General features: G+C 29.3%; 1 protein-coding gene across 1 annotated transcript in view; it reads right to left on the bottom strand.

The window, feature by feature from the left end:
* Positions 1-17,298, bottom strand: part of LOC129955939 (5'-AMP-activated protein kinase subunit gamma-1-like) — a 509,804-nt gene that overhangs the window by 409,741 nt on the left and 82,765 nt on the right. The gene's annotated exons all lie outside the window — the stretch shown is intronic.

Raw genomic sequence — 17,298 nt, 5'->3', positions numbered from 1 at the left:
CACAAAAAGTTTGACATCAAGACTTGAAATAAACTCCTCAATATTACCAGGCAAAACATGAAAGAAACAATCCAAAGCGTTGTGAAATAACTATAATTAACCTTAATTTCTTTTTAATTATCTGAGTAATACTTCATCCTTTCACGTAAATTCCTTATTGGAAGATATCCAATGCAATTATTTTCATGACACGATCAGGGGAAAATTTCATCACCGATCATAGGTCTCAATAATAATAATAATAATAAACCTTTCACATAGTGACACATACTATTCACATTACCTGCCTTTGTTATGATGTAAGGAGTGTAAATATCAAAAACCCTAGATGAGATCGTAAATGGGCTATCCAGCAGAATTCGAGGTATTAAAATTTTTATTTCCCCATAACTTTCTTACGATTGATGTAGGAAAATAAATTAGATGAATTGGCTTAATGTTTCATAAGACAAACAACTTTTGTATCGAAATTTTTTCGATAACTGCAGAGTTTAGAAGTTAGGAAGTTAGAAGCTCAAAAATAATTTTCAATCCGTCAGTGGTTTAGAAGTTAGGAGCTCAAAAATAATTTTCAGCTCCTAACTTCGACTGTTTCTAGCATGATCTACATTAAAAATAAATGTCATAGCATAAGTTAAAAATAAATGACAAAAAAATTTCTATATGCACCTTTTTTTATTCTTAATTTTATTATAACATGTGGGCTAAAGTTTAATAACTTGTAGAAAACTAATTAATTAAAAGTAAAGAAGCAGTAATATTAATTGACAATATTATATAAAAATAATCAGTTATTACGAAAATTCGTAATCTTTGTCATAGAGACGAGAGTGTGAGTGTGTTTATCTTGTCTTTATTTAACCTTTTAAATTAACCCAAATTATTTACTTTAAAAAAAAATTGGACGGGGAAGGACGGTGGGATGATTTTAGGCGAAAGATTAGAATAAAATTCAAAAAAAGATTCTTTTTCCAGGATGCTAATACTATATTACTCCAGATAATAAGAGTCAATTTTACTAATTCGGAAAAAAAAATATTTCCATTTCTGAAATTGGCTACATTCTATTAACACAGACAAATTTTTGTGAAATAGCAAAAATTTAGAATTAAAGATGGGTGCCAAAAGAATAATTATGAAAAGGCTTTTTGACTCTACTTTTCTGCATATAGAATCTTTAGCAACTAAATATATTAATAGGAAAATTATTTATAGAGCTATAAATCGATTGATGGATACTAATAGTTGTAAAGTTCGACCTAGTCCTGATCATCAGGCTTAAGTCGGTACAAATTCTTTAGATGCACTTATATATACGTTTAGTTAGTACAAAACAGTGCACCCAAGAGAATATATAAAAAGAAACAAGGAAATTCACAACTTTCTGCAAATAAAAGAGCTTTAGAAGAAAATATGAGTAGTAGAGATATAAAAGTTTTTTACAAATAAAAATCGGCCGTATCACAAAAGGAAAAAAGTTTTGTCTGTGACATAAATATTAGAAAAGTAAAAATTGTCAGAAATTTTTGGAAAATGACTATAGTAAATGTATTGAGGGAATAACTTTTTTCGAAGAAGCTAGTTTCACTGAAAACCTTTAACACTAAAAAAAGATGTCTTATGTTCAGCACGCTTTGAGAACACCTGGAAATATTCAAACTATTAAACGCTTTCAGAAAAAAGAATTAGAATTCCATTATGGTTTGGACTAGTGGTCAAACACGGTACAACTTTCCAAGAAATTCATCAGTTTAGTTTAGTTATATTTACGTCCCATTGCAAAGCAACACTAGGGCTATTTTGGGACGGACTTTGTAATTTTGAACCATGGTCAGATGACGACCCCTTCTCCACACCACAGCAGCGGGAGGACATTTGGCCCTGACGGATTTAGCGCGCAACATGCCCTCTTACACAGCGGTTCTTCAGTGGAATCGGGTCTCGAACCTGAAACCCTCGAGTCGAGACATTACCACCAGGCCACCGCGGCTCTAAAAAAAAATCCATCAATACGAGGGTAAAAATTAATGCGATTTATTACAAACAAAACATACTGAATTAACATTTATTGCCACATCATAAAATTTTATATTACAGAAAAAGCAAATTTCGTCATTATTTAAGCAAAATTCCTCATTACTTCCCTCAATCAATATCCAAATAAATTTGATTCTTTGTCAGTTGTGCCAATTTTATTGCGGGGGCGACTGTTCTGTAACAGAACTAAATTTTTTTTATAATATTGCATTTGGGTTTTTAGAAGCTAAAGAAAATGAAAAATACAGAATTATTGATTCTTTTAAAATATTCGTTTTATGTGAAACTAGACAAACTATCTCTTAAAAGGGTCTTACTACAATCGGGCAATGATGCAAAAGGTTATCTTTAATTTTCGGTGATGGTCGTGGTCAAATAAAGTTACTGCAAATCAAACTTTCATTTATGAAGCTCATTAAATTGGTGCATTTATTATTTCTGATTTTGTATTTGCAAAATAAAATGCCTCAATATTTAGGAAAGCATTTAATAACTACCCAATATTACAGATTGTTATGATACATTCAGTTATTATATCTAACTAAATTTGTTTCAGAGTGAAGACGTGTTCTTAACATTTATCGAGATAAGTTGTTTAAGTATAGATTAAGGCAACATGAAAAGAAACTATTGAGTAACTATCGCCTTTTGATAACATTCAATTTTATCTCGGTTATCTCCTCCAAAAAGCGAAATTTCGAGCTCAAAATCTTGAAATCTATTTTTAAGAAATTTGATTAGCCGAGAAATCTTCTCTATTGATTATACAACTTCTCCATTTTTGATTCTCGAAATTTCTAATCTTTTGCGTTGTTTCTTGACTGTATAGAATTATTCATTTTTTTCAACTTTCAATATTTATATGGTTACAGTGCATTACTAATTTTGACGTTGCTTTAACACTTTCAAATGCAGGTAGCTAACTGCCTTATGATGCGATTGTCAGGATTCTATGAAATTTTATGTTACGCTAATCTTAGTTTTACGAGAGTTAGGAATCGTAAAAAAATAGAGTTTCAATAAAAAAAAGAAAGAGTTATACGAAACAAAGAACTAATAATAATAAAACAGAGACGAATACGAAAAAAGAAACAATTATACCAAACAGAGAAATAAAATAAAAATTAAAATGAAATCTACAATCGCAAATTTCATAATGTTAGAACGTTATTATTTTTAAGTCGTTATTTGTCTTAACTAATTTGTCATTAACCAGTTTAAACCGATTTGAAACAAATCACGAGACTTCTCTATCTGTCTCTACCCCCCGTCTCTCTCTCTCTCTCTCTCTCTCTATATATATATATATATATATATATATATATATATATATATAATTTTTTTAAACTTTCATTTTCAATTTTTCTAGCTGGCAAACAAAGTTTTGGAGCTCGTCCGATTTTGAGATGGAATAACAGCTATGATGTCATAGTTCTATGTCAACCTTTTAAAAACGCATCTGCTATCAAAGAAGCATATATAATAATAATGCAATACTGGTAAAAGCGGGTAAAAAATATATGCGATTGAAAGATGATGAAAATTGCCATTTATGCTTTATTCATTGCCTACACGATTTCGAGCTTCAATATTAATTGCCTATGCTATTTCGAGCTTCAAAACAACAACATGTTCTTACATGATAATAACAATAAATTGGTTTGGTTATATTAACGTCCCGTTTGAAGCAACACTAGGGCTATTTTGGGACGGACCTCGTAATTTTGAACCGCGGTCAGATGACGAGGACGACACCTGAGCGGCACACCCCTCTCCACACCACACCACACCACACCAGCGGAAGGACGTTTGGTCATGACGGATTTAACGTGCAACTGACCCCCTTATACGACGGTTCTTCGGTGGAATCGGGTCACGAACCTGAAACCCTCCGGTTCCGAAGCCGAGACCTTACCACCAGGCCACCGCGGCCATGATGATAATAATAAAAAAAGACAGTTTCTATAAGAAAAAGATAGCTAATGTTTAATTTTTTTTAAAAGCTAGAGATGTAACGTTTGAAATTAAACCTTTAAATAATGCAATTACAATTTTATGGTCAAGAGATGTATTTTTTTCAATTCAATTTAAGCAAAGTATGGCACAATAACGTAATTGAAAGTGCTTCATTCATGATCAACATTAAATATGGGTTTGTATTTTTTAAAGATATTTTTATCTTCAGAATTTCTTTTGAACTATTTTATTAAATATACTTTTCTATATTTTTTTGTAAAATATTTTCTTTCTAGATTGAATATTCTTAGTTAAAAATCTTCACAGATTCCGCTACATGGTGATGCATAGGTATGGTAAACAGTTAGTTGTATAACAATTTGCATACAACTACTCGCCTTATTTGAGCATCAAATTTCAGAGCTTGTAATCTGTAATTAACTCAAATCACTGATTAATACAATAGAGAAAAATCACTTGAGAACGTATAAGTATCTGAGATGATCTTAAACTCATTGACTGAAATAACAATAAAGCCAGAAATAAGATACGCCATTGTATTTAAAAAGTTAAAGAAGGTCGAGAAGTCAATTTACGATTCTTTTGAATTGAAGGTTCGTATTTATTTAGGAAATTCAGCATCTACTGAAATTTAAGTTCAGGCCTTTTTTTTAAAAATATTTTCTACTCCTAAACTTTATTTCTTCTTTTCCCCTTGATTAGGTTTATCTTGATTGATTTAGTTTAGGTTAGGTTTATTTCTTCTCCCCCCCCCTGATTTTTTGAGAATTATATCGCCTCACCATAAGCTCTTTTTGTTCAAAGTAATCTTTGTAAATAATGTTAAGGACAAAAGTTAGCAAACGTGTTGAACGATTAAAAAAAATTCAATAACACTTCTAAGATTTTTTTTTTTTTTGCTTCATTAAATATTTTTGTCTTTTTTCGTTAATAGAACTAATAATAGTAAAAGGTGGGTTTCAATACGAAAATAAAACAATAATATAAAATACAGAGTATTAACAATAAAAAAAAGAAGTTTCGATAAAAATACAATTCTATTATATAATTTAATTACAGTGAAAGAAATAATTGTACAATTTCCATTAATTCCATTATATAATTTATAATTGCGTTTTTTATAATGATATTAATACCAATACTAACAAATGAAAACAGCAGTGACCCATTTCACATTAATATATGACAGAAAATAATAATGACTCAAAGCAATGTTGAGCAATTTAAATAGAAGACCAGTTTCATCGCAATCTTTGAACTTCGTGGCTATCTTCGGAATGGAGTTTCATAAAGATGGGTTTCACACAATGAGATCACATAAAGGCAAATATTATTGTCACAGAGATACTTGCAATTGACATACGCTTAAGATAAGTACATTCGAAAATTTGTGATTGTAACAGGTATTACACATTTTGTTGCCTTAATCCAGAGTTTCTGTCTTTTTTCTGTAATTGCTATCCAGCGTATTCGGATTTGCACAACTTCTTTTTCAACTTATCAACTTCTTTTCAACTTATTTTTCACTCGAATTCCTCAAAATTGGAAAATCCTCAAACTGAGGATTCCTCGCAATTCCTCAATTTTCTATGTTTTTCATCGTCATCAATGTTGTTTTCATGTTCAACTAACTGATCAGCCGTACATCCTCAAGCACGATATGCAGGGAATCCCTCTGTTCTAGAGTTAATGTGTTTAATTTCCTCTTTTTTTTATTTATGCTATTAAGCCTTGAATTTTGCTGGTATTCTACAAAATTACATTACTACAATTCTACAAAAGAAACTTTTATAATTTTAGCAAAACGTGCGTCATGTAGGAATTTGCCAAATTTGCAAATCGAGACAGAACATAATTGCATTCTAAGATATCGTATTCTATCAAGATTTTTCAATTTTCGAATTTTACCTGAGTAAAATGAAGTTATAGAAGTAACGTGGTATTCAAGGGACTGTCTGGATTCTAAAAACAAAACAATTAAAAAAATATTAAGTAAGTAATAATTAAAAAATATTGTGGTAAAACTCTTCAATAGTAAAATATCTACAATGGAGTCTTTTTTTTTTGAAAGTAAATAAACTCTTTATCTATCATGAGACTCACAGTGAAAATTTTTAAGCAAAGAACTGTAGGAATGGCCTTCTTTAAAATTTCTCGTATATTTTTAATATGGATATTATCTCCTTTCATGAAAACTGTGGATCTTCAGCAAGATCAAGTCCATACTAAGTATTTTGAATTGGGGGCTCGGACAAGATACAAACAAACAAATAAGGGGAGGTCTCTCTTTATTTCTTTTCATTCTTTCAATGAAATGGCATTTTTTTTTTCTTTTTAGTATAATGAATAAAACTCAGTACGTATTTTTACATTTTCGATAAAATCCAAATTTCAGACAAATTTATATTTTTGGTTAGAAGACCGCATATCAAATTTTCTTCATCTACATTTTTGTATTTTTGAATTCACGTGAGTACGAATATACAGACGGACAAACGGTCATCCTGTTGGCAAGTTTCAACTTAAATTTTTATACAAACGTACAATTCTGATTAAATATTGAAGTCAAATGTTATCCATTTAGGTATTTCTGATGGTTTTTGTTTGCTTGTTATCGTGTTTATGTATACATCGAAATATAAACTTCTTTAGAATATGTGTTCTTAAGAATGTGTTGAAATTTACAAACATAACATACAGACCTCATACCAAATTTCATACGTGTAGTTCAATGCATTTCTGAGTTATCATTTCACAAGCAAATGCAGCAATAGACAAGCACAATTATAAAACGTGTTTCTAGCTTGAAGCTTCCAAATGTATCAAAATCTCAAAGGTGATTCTTCTGTTTGCTTTTTCATATAACTAGTATAGAGAAAGTTTAGTGATTGTTAAAAAAAGTTCAAACTCGAGATTTTGAGTCCCCACGTTTTAGATTTATGAGTTTGAAAAATACATTTTTGTAAAATATTTGTCTGTCTGTCCATCTGTGACAAAGATAACTCAAAAAAGATTTGAGCTAGACAATTGAAATTTGGTATACTGTCTTTACACCAAATTCGCAGACTTCTATCAAATTTTCAGTAGAGTTTGTTCAGAGGAAGTCCGGCTGTTCGAATATAAGTTAACACGATAAACTATAAGACGAAGAGAGCTAGGTAGATAAGATTCGGTACACAGTTTTAACACTTGTAGTGCAGACAACTGTTAAATTTGTGCCAAACCCAACAACGGGTTAACGGTCGTACTTTCAGAAATATGTTTATGCTATCTTTCAAAAACGCAAGGACTTAAATATATCCAATTAGGTATGAGATTTTGTTACTACAAGTGCAGTTTTGAGTCAAATCTTGTTTCAATCGATTTTAAAGTACTATTAACCGCCTCTCAGGGATTCATCGCCAAAATTCTTGCCAAAAGATGGCACGATAGATGAAGTAAAAACGATAAGTTCACGCCAAAAGTTAATATTTCTTAACTATTGTATGCCAGTGTCATTGCAAAGCGTTCTCTGGTATGGCACGTTTATTAGAGAGTATGCGAGAAAGTTTTAGGAAGACCATTCCCGAAAATACACGATATCATTATTATTTTCATTTACGAAGAAGACATGACCTGGTTATTATTATTATCATTATTATTTTTATGATTACTGATCGATTTATTATCTTACTTTTTCATGAAAAAGTTTTTGTAAAGAAAAAAATTGACTCTTGAAGTCAATTGAAAGTTGAAATAATTGAAGAATAAAAAATAATTGAATAATAAAAAAGAATAAATTGACTCTTGAAGATGTTGCATGATTAAAAAAAAATGTTTGGTGTTCATCCTGCTCTAATATATTACTAAAACGGTTAGAAAGAAAGATGCCTCCCTAATCTCGTCAATATCTTGAGGAAATGCAAGTAAATTTTCCGCATTCCATCGGCCATCATCCATCACAGTTAACATAACCATTTCTGGTCAATATGAAGATGGTAATCGGAAGACATCTGCGAAAATGTCAGAGTGAAAACACATGTCGCAGCTGCGTCAATCCGTTGAAGCCAAGCGCTCGTTCTTGCAAATGATCAACACGTACAGCTGTCTCGAATGAAATGAAATATTTGCAATGTGGTTTATCTCACGCAAATATTGATGCGATTGCACATAATTGATATTCATTTTAGCTGCTTTGCAATGGTTAGAAGTTACTCGCAAACTCAATTGCATGCTTTATTAAAATGTTCAGAAATTATCATCTACTTTTTTGTCTACATCTATAAGCAGTGTATTTTAATTTTTTAAAATTTTATAACATTTCAGCTCTATTTTATTTAGTAAGGAAATTATTAAAATATTAAAAATTAATAAGTAATTCACATTAAAGTTTGGAAGATTTTTAGTTTTAAAAAATTAAAGAAATTCGAACCTTTAGCCATCAATATTGTATCATAACCTTGTTTAAAAGTGATGCATCTATTCTTATAACATTTTTAAAATTTGCGTTTCGTTGATGCATTCCCAGCATCACCTTTAATTTACATATAATTACATATTATTATATGCTTTTAATAAAATATTTTTTTCATGATAATGTGCACCCCAAAACGCATTTTATATCGATATCATAATTGTAATTTCTAAAATAATGAAAATATTATTTACAGTAAAATATTATTTATATAATTAATACAGATAATAGTTAAATATAGAAAAGTACTGCTGAAAATATGGAGATTAATTTATTTAAAAATGTACGTGAAAATATTTTGAATTTTTCGAACATTATAAAAGATATTTTTATTTTAAATATTTTGAATTTTAAAATGGATAAAAAATTATTCTAGTAATTCATAAAGCGCCGAAATGATTATGAGAAAAATATTAAAATTTTGATTATTATTTAATTAAAAATCAAATTAAAATTTTGAAAATCCCGTCCTTTACAAGCACATATAACCCAAGAAGTAACTACGTGCCAAATTTGATAGCTCCTGATTCAAAGATCTGACATGTAAATTATTTTGAGCGTTTTTTAAAATATTGTATGTCCAAATATGTAAGCTCATAAACATTTGCATATTTTTAAAAAACCCGAGGGTGTGGTTGAAGTGAAGCATTTAAAGAAGAAGTTAATAACTATGAAGCAACTTTTTAATTATATATATTACTCATATACAAAATATATATATTATTAGAAAATATTGCAATCATCAAGAAATTTGAACTCGAGATTTTGACGAATCTCCAAGCTTTAAATCTCCATAATAACTAAAAAACTCCTTGAGCAAGACGGATGAAATTTTGTTTATTGATTTCCCAACAAATGTGTACATTTCTACCAAATTTTGAGCAAAATCCATTCAGAAAAAATCTATCACTCTAGGTGTTAGAATGTAAATGAACTCTATAACTGTGAAACGAAAAGAGCTATATAGTAAAAATTTAGTACGCAAGTTTAGCATTTTAAAATGTAGATTTTTACAAAATTTTGAACGAATCTTTCTAAGGGCTTAACGTTTGTCAATCTGTACTTTCTTATGTAAGTTAATGCGATAACTCAAAAACATAATAACTTAAATAAGTGATATTTGGTATGTGATCTTATGACTACAGTTGCAATTCTGTATCAAATTTTCATATTAATCGGCCTAAAAACAAAGCATATAAAATATGTTACGACTTTCACATACTTGTGTATTAACAACATGCAAGGAGTTAATCGCCAAAATCACCAGTTAGATCCAATAAAAATGCTTGCTAGTTTACGCCAGAAATCTGTATTTCGTAACGATTGTTCGCCAATTGGCTGCATTGCAAGGCATTCGAGGCCTCATCCAAACTCCACAATTTTGTACCAGCAATGCAGGATGACACTTTTATTAAAGAGTAACGTTTTCAGCGATAACGTTTTCAGGAAGACAAAATCTACTTTTTTCTTAGTATTTCTATCAAATTACTTAATTATGTTTTATTCGCGCTGAAACATATGGGTAGCATAGATAATAGTACTACTACTCATGGATAGCATAAAATATTAAATTATAGCTCACATAAAAAATTATTAACCTTTTTTTTTTTTTTTTTACAATTTCTATATGCGGGATAAGAGGAACAGCACTTTTATTAAGGAATATGAGAGAAAGTTTTTGGGAAAACCACTTCCGTAATTTTCTTTTTTTATTTCTCTCAAATAATTGATTTATATTTCAATCCTTTAAGCCATAAAAACACAGAAAAAGTATGCATAATACTACATAAAGATAATATAAAACATTAAATTATAGCACATAATCGAGAATAATTCAAAGATAAAAAACTTTTTTTTCCATATTTATAGATATATTAAGTGGCATATGTAAGTTAAAATGCAATGCAAGAATTCACATTTGAATTATATTGAACATTATATACAAAGAAAACACTTTTTCACAGCACAATCAATGAATCATGCCAAATGAAGCCCGCCATTATAATGTCTTGGCGATGTTGATATTTAAATACATCCCAGTCAATGACTAAATGGGATTAATTTACATCAACTTTCATTTGCATTATCATGATTTTAATATATTTACATACACACTTAATTATTTACAATAAATAAGTTTTAAATGAACCATCATTTCCAGCTGTGAGCTCCTTTTTTCTTCAATGATCTGAGGAAACTTCAATGTCTTTCACTCCGACACTTTACGTCAGCTCCCAACTCTTCTTCAAACAAAAATCTTCTTATCCTGGGAGGAGGAGAAAGTTCGTTTCTTTGGTCTACGATCAGGGGGCGTGACACCATTTCTATTTTGGAATACTCTATGAACTTCTGACGTCACAGCATAACATAAAACATTGTACAGTTAGATGTTATTGGGCAATAATGATTACGTTAGTTAAGCGACTTAACGGGAATAGATTTTACAGAAAATACTAGAACAAGATAGAATATGATAGGATGAAATGGAGAACAAAATAGGAAAGGGTACCATTATTTTTTCGAAAGCAGGAGACGTGATGTGTTTAAAGTTCATTCATGGTAATAATAACATGCAAAAGAGAATATCGATCGGTAGGAATATCGACGAGGAAGATTTTCAAGCTTAAATTATTATATATTAAAAAAAAAAGTAGATTTACTTCAAGATTAAAGTCATTAATTTCATGGAGATTAATTAATTTATTAGTATAATTCAAAGTAATTAATTAAAAAATATTTATTATTCATTTCATATTGCCGTCTAAGAATATATTACAATGATATGGGTATAAGAGATAATAAAAGTAAACAGCTCCAATGATTCCAAATGGTATTGCTCGACAGGAAAGAATTGAATATGAGAGAATAGTTGAATGTAGTAATCGTTTTGGTTAGGTATATTAACGTCCCGATTTAAGGCAACACTGGGTTTATTTTGGGAAGGACCTCGTAATTTTGAGACATGGTTAAATGACAGGGATGACTCTTGAATTGGCATCCCCCTCTCTCACCAGCGGGAGGGTGTTAACCCTGACGCATGCACTAGACCAGCTTACACGATGGTTTTTTGATGGAATGTTTCCGTTGCGGAGCCGGGATTTTACCACCAGGCCACCGCGGCCCCGAATGCAGTAATCGACAAAAATCTTTACATTACAGCATGTTAGTATTAGCTAGGCACTAAAAATATTAAAAAAAATTGAGGATTTTCTCGTATAAGAAAGCCATAATGAAGATGAAAAAACGTGAATAACCGAAGGAGATTAGATGTTAGAAAAGGGGGAGGGGCGATAAGCACCGAGGGAAGAAAATTTCTCCATGTATCCGAACTTCAGTTATTCAGGCAATCGCTCATTCCAGTGATTTAGAGAGGGATAAAAGAATAGAACCACAAACAAAATCTCTCCGAATAAAAGAGTGTAAAGTTTGAAAAACAAACGACTTGATTCATATATTCAAGCAGCAATATTTTAATACAATATATAAGACGCAAAATACAAACAACATTGCTTTTAGTATTATTAAATTAATTTATTTTAAGCAAATTTCAGCTTTTGTTGCCCTTTACAAGTACCACTTCTTTCTTTTCAATTTTCCATTAACCAGATCGGGTTTGGTCCCAATATATCAGAGTAATTGGAGTGCTATTGAAGTTTAATTTCGAACGATATGCAACGATTTCTTTGCTAAATATGTCACTTCATTTGATTCATTCAGATGATGAATTTTGAACATATGCAAGCGAGCTTTAAATTAAAAAATTCTAAGCAAAGCAAATATTCATCAGAAAATGTTTTTAATTTGAAATTTCTGTAGATATCAATTTTTTTCATAATTCATTATTAAATGAAAACGCGGGCAGTATTAGTTAAACGAATTTTATTTTAATAAAAGAAACACAAATTTTATTTTAATAAATAGATTTAATATATAAAATATAATTTTTTAAATGCAAAATTTATATTATGTTTTTGTTAAAATAAATATATCTATCTGAGATCAACAGCTCTTTTGTATAGTTATTATCCGCAGCAAAAATAGCTTCAGCAAGCCTTTTGGTTATGAGCTTACTAGTTTTGAATTTTTTTCCTCTTTAAACAAAACTTATTATTTACATTTGTTTATAATTCATTACTTGAAATCAATCAAAATAAATGGAATTTTTATTAAATAAGAAACTAAAAAAAGACGAATCTGTAGTAATGAAATCTTTTTTTCAAATAATTTTTCATTGAAAACATTTTTTTAATGTTATTCAGTTCATAAAAAGCATAATTTTAATATTTACATATATTTACAAATATTTTACTTTAATCCATTTTAGAATCAATTTCGCATCTTTTACCATTCGCATCGTATTTTAATACAAGTTGCTACATTTCAAATATAAGAATAAAGCAAGAGGACGGGCTTATTTCGAAGAGTACATCGACTTACCGTTCATGTTCATTTTTATTTCTCTTTATATCTTATGAAAATGAAAGGATAGCCTTCATTTAACTTAAGAGTAACGCGAAAGTCATAATAATTTCTTTTAAATTTTTCCTGGTAAATTATTAAATTAAAAATTAAAAATAACAATATATATATTATTTAATTTGATATTATTGTATAATTAATGAACTTAAAAAAACAATCTAAAAGTTAAAATTTTGTGGAATTTTGTTCTTTAAAAATTAAATTTTATAATTTAAAAAAAATACAAAAGGTTTCTACAGGTACGGTGGAAAATTAAATATGCAGTATGTATTAAAAAAAAAAATCAAAATTTTTGGAGAAATTTAAACAAATGTTTAGTCCAACAGATGGCAGCACTAGTATGCTCACAAGAGATAGGAGCGCATTTCAAATCTTTTTACAACAACTTTTCAACTAGTTCATCACAAAATCGAGAAAAGGTATTCAAAATTCGATATAATTCTATAAGTCGTAAAATTTTATTTGTGAACCATGTTAAATATATGTAATTTAGAAAAGAAATATAAAAATAAATTACATAGATGATTTAAGGGAAGCATAGATAATATTGGCTTCATATTAAAACGATTTTTTATAGGATGCGCAGGATAAAGCATAAATAATAAATATCTAAGTATTTTATTAATAAAAATCAATATAAAAACTATTCTTTTAAAATTTAAAGATTCTTTTTCTTAATTAAGAAATACCACATTTCAAAATATTGTTAATATTTTAAATATTTATAAATATTTTTGTTGTGTGTAGTGTTTATATTTTGACAGCACAAAGTCATTTCTTCTTCTTCTTTTATATTCATAAAGGAGAAAAAGACAATTAAGAAAAACGAAACATTCAACGGAATCACATAATATTCACCCCTCAAATATTGAAATTTCTCTTTTAATTTCTTTTCATGTTCCTTTCAAATAAAGAGAACAATTGAAAAGTTTATCATGCTACAACAAAGAAAAGACTGTACACACGACATCGAATCCAAAAATACTTTTAAATTGACAGTTGGAGATGAACCAAACAACAAAGCGTTAGCACTAATTTGTCTCTTCATTCAGCACTTTGCAATGCCTCTTGTTGCCCAACATTTCTCTTATTAGTCAAAAGACTGCTATAAATACTTCAATGGCTAACTTTTTCAATGTCATCACATTATTTATAATGTTTTGAAAAGGAATATATTTGGAACAAAATTAGCAAAAGCATTGAAATCATAGTGACCAGATCTATTTGATAAAAGAACGCTCTCAGAAATGTTCTCAGAACAGATTACTGTTCTTAAATAATTCTGTTCTGCTCGAAACTTTGTTCTGCAAAAAACATTTCAGATCTAACTGTTATATAATGGATGCAAGTTTAAAGCATTGTTCGGATAATCAAATATACAAAATAGGGTGGCCTGAAAGCTCCAAGATCTTGAAATATTTTTGTGGTATTTTCAGGGTAATTTAATTTTATACTTTAATTTAATTTACAAGGATACAAGGATAATTTAAAAAAATTAATTTAATTTACAAGGATTTTTTTTTTTTTTAGCTAAATGGCTCACAGATCACTGATTTTAGTATTCTTTTTGACTATTTAGAATGTGTTAGAAGATTGTATAATTTTTGTATCATTTAATTCTAAATTACATAATTATTATTAATTCCAAAAATATTCCTAAATTCTTTTAAATTTAAAGTTAAAATTATTTCTACGAATTTCATCAGATACATTAGCCAACTTTCAAGGATGTGATCTGAAATTAAATGGTTTGAGATTCTAATAACTTTTTACTTAAAAACTGCGTATTATATTCTAACCAAAGGAGGGAAAAAAAACTGGTTTTGTTAAGAAAAAAGTTTGGGAACAGTCGAAATTTGCATTACCTAAGGGCTGACTTCTACGGAGTTTAATATGTTCATTGCCTAAAGAAAAATATTTGGTGACAAACATTTTACACCATGGTTTATTATAAAAGAATGTATAATTTTTTAGCTAAATTATACCGAATAAATTTAGATTCTGTGACGAAATTTAAATATTTCGTTTTTCTAACATTTTTATCACGTAAATCAGAGATTAAAGCATCTGCTTATTTCAGTCATTATTATTCACAGCCTTGCCAAGCGCAATTGCATTAAAAAAACTATCCAGGTTCAGGCCAGACTAGGCCGAAATGGGTTGTGAACATTAAGAAGTCAATTCACAGTTTTGCAATTATTGCAGCTTCAAAAGAAAAAAGTGCGTAAATATAGTGCTTAGAAAAGTGCTTAGATATTTATAAAAACATGTATTTTCGTGTATGTCTAAACGGTGTTCAGATGAATATATCGCAGTTTCAGCTATGAAATTTTGAATACATTTAGTCATAATGGGGACTTAATGCACCTCGAAGCCTGCGTTTTAAAATTTAATCGAATTTTTTTAAGTCTCTCCGGTTTAATTTCGCACTAGCCTCGTTTTCCATAATCTTATACAAAAGAAATTAATGTACTATTGGATACTAAAAAACAATTGCCATTTAATTATGAAGAAAAATAAAAATATATTAAACGAGATTAATTACTATTATTTAAAATGAAACAGTATTTAAAGCAAATAATACAAGTAATAATAATTAATTTTATGAAGCGTTTTCCATAACAATATAACCTGCAGTAACTATAAACACTATTCTCGTTGATGTGGTCGTTCGTAGTGTTTCTATGTACTATCAACTGAAGTTGTCAGTGATTACAAATGCCGGAAAAACATGTTTTAACCAAGCACTGCGTAATTTTTATTTTTAAACAGAAATGCTCCAAAAGCTTTTAAATATGATTGTAAGGAATGCAGGAAAAATAATGAAAAAAAACATTTTAAAATTAAAATCATTTAATTAAAATGAACCACTGAGAGAAGTGCAATACTAATTTTAAATTTAAGTTACGATGCGAATGGAAATGTACTGATTTTCTTCACATTCAAATTTAAAACATGCATGGAACCGATGATGGAAGATTGATATACTGTTGTTGTTTTACTTTCAATGGAGACCTGCATTTCTCGAATATATTCATCAATAAAAGTGGAGTTTCGACTAATACTAGTCTTCTTTTAACCAATTCAATCAAAATTTCTTTAAACAAAAAAATCCTTTTTCAAGTAAAAGAAATGTAGATATTCAATAATTTTATTTATTAATTATTAAATTATTCAAACTTAAAAAAAAATGGGAAAAATTGAAATTTACACCGAAAATTTTATGTTATCATGCGAGAATATTTTTTTTAAGTCTTTGTATGTCTTAATTAATTTAAGTCATTAACCAGTTTAAACCGCTTTGAAACAATCACGTGATTGTCAGAATACGCATGCTTAAATATTCAGAAAACTATGTTTTTTTTCCATATATATACATATGCAATGATATTTTAAACTCTTAATTTAATCCAAATTAATTTCCAAAACTTCATCTTAATTTATAGCCCATCGTAACTTCATTCTGAAATATTCTCTTATTTCTTGATCCAATTCCACATTCGGTCTAATTAATCCCTTTCTAAAAATAATGCGCCATCAGTACTAAGTATCAAATGAAAGTGATGTCTTCTGTACCCTTCAAATGTCACACGTGTATTCAATTGGCGCCTGGCCAGAAACCCTATGTTATATAAGACTACTGATCATTTCGACCCTAGTTCGTCCCTTTTTGCCTTCTGTTTTTGTGCTGCGCTGTGCCTTTTTGTAAATAATCATGTTTGCCTCCCGAGAGAGAATAAAACTGAATTAAAAATACCAAGTCTCTTCTCGAACCTGCATTCTACTTAAACCAAAAATATGTTATATATATATATATATATATATATATATAACTTTCAATACTTCCTCTAGTTCTTTCCCGTTCACTCACTCCCATTTTCTTTTCTGTGCTTCTTCGGGCGATAACTTCGTACGACCCTGCCCTTTATAAGCCAAACAGGAGAATCGGGTACATGGCGGATATTCGCGTCAAGTTGTAACATTTTGTTGGCGATAAGTCGCCAAATATGGCAACCTTCATTATTATTTTGTAGCAACCCTAAAAGCGAACAATTAATGCCTCAAAAGCGATAAATCGCCAATTTTCTGCCCGTGCATTTTGTGGCTTCAAAATCCTCAAACCAAGCCAACATCAAGTTTATTAAGATACCGTTTTATCAATTTCGATTCATCATGATAAAATATTTCGTTTACACGAAGCAAAGGATAGAAAGTTTAGGTTTTACAACATTTTTTCCTTTTCTAAAATTCACAGACTTTGTGTGCCTCAATCATTATTTCTCCTTTTCTAGTAAGAGGGATAACTTGTATTCTGATCTCAGAACTAATCACGATTCATGCATTTATAGAAA

The sequence above is a fragment of the Argiope bruennichi genome, chromosome 2 (assembly GCF_947563725.1).
Source record: "Argiope bruennichi chromosome 2, qqArgBrue1.1, whole genome shotgun sequence".
NCBI lineage: Eukaryota > Metazoa > Arthropoda > Arachnida > Araneae > Araneidae > Argiope > Argiope bruennichi.
This window is presented reverse-complemented; position numbering and strand designations above follow the sequence as displayed.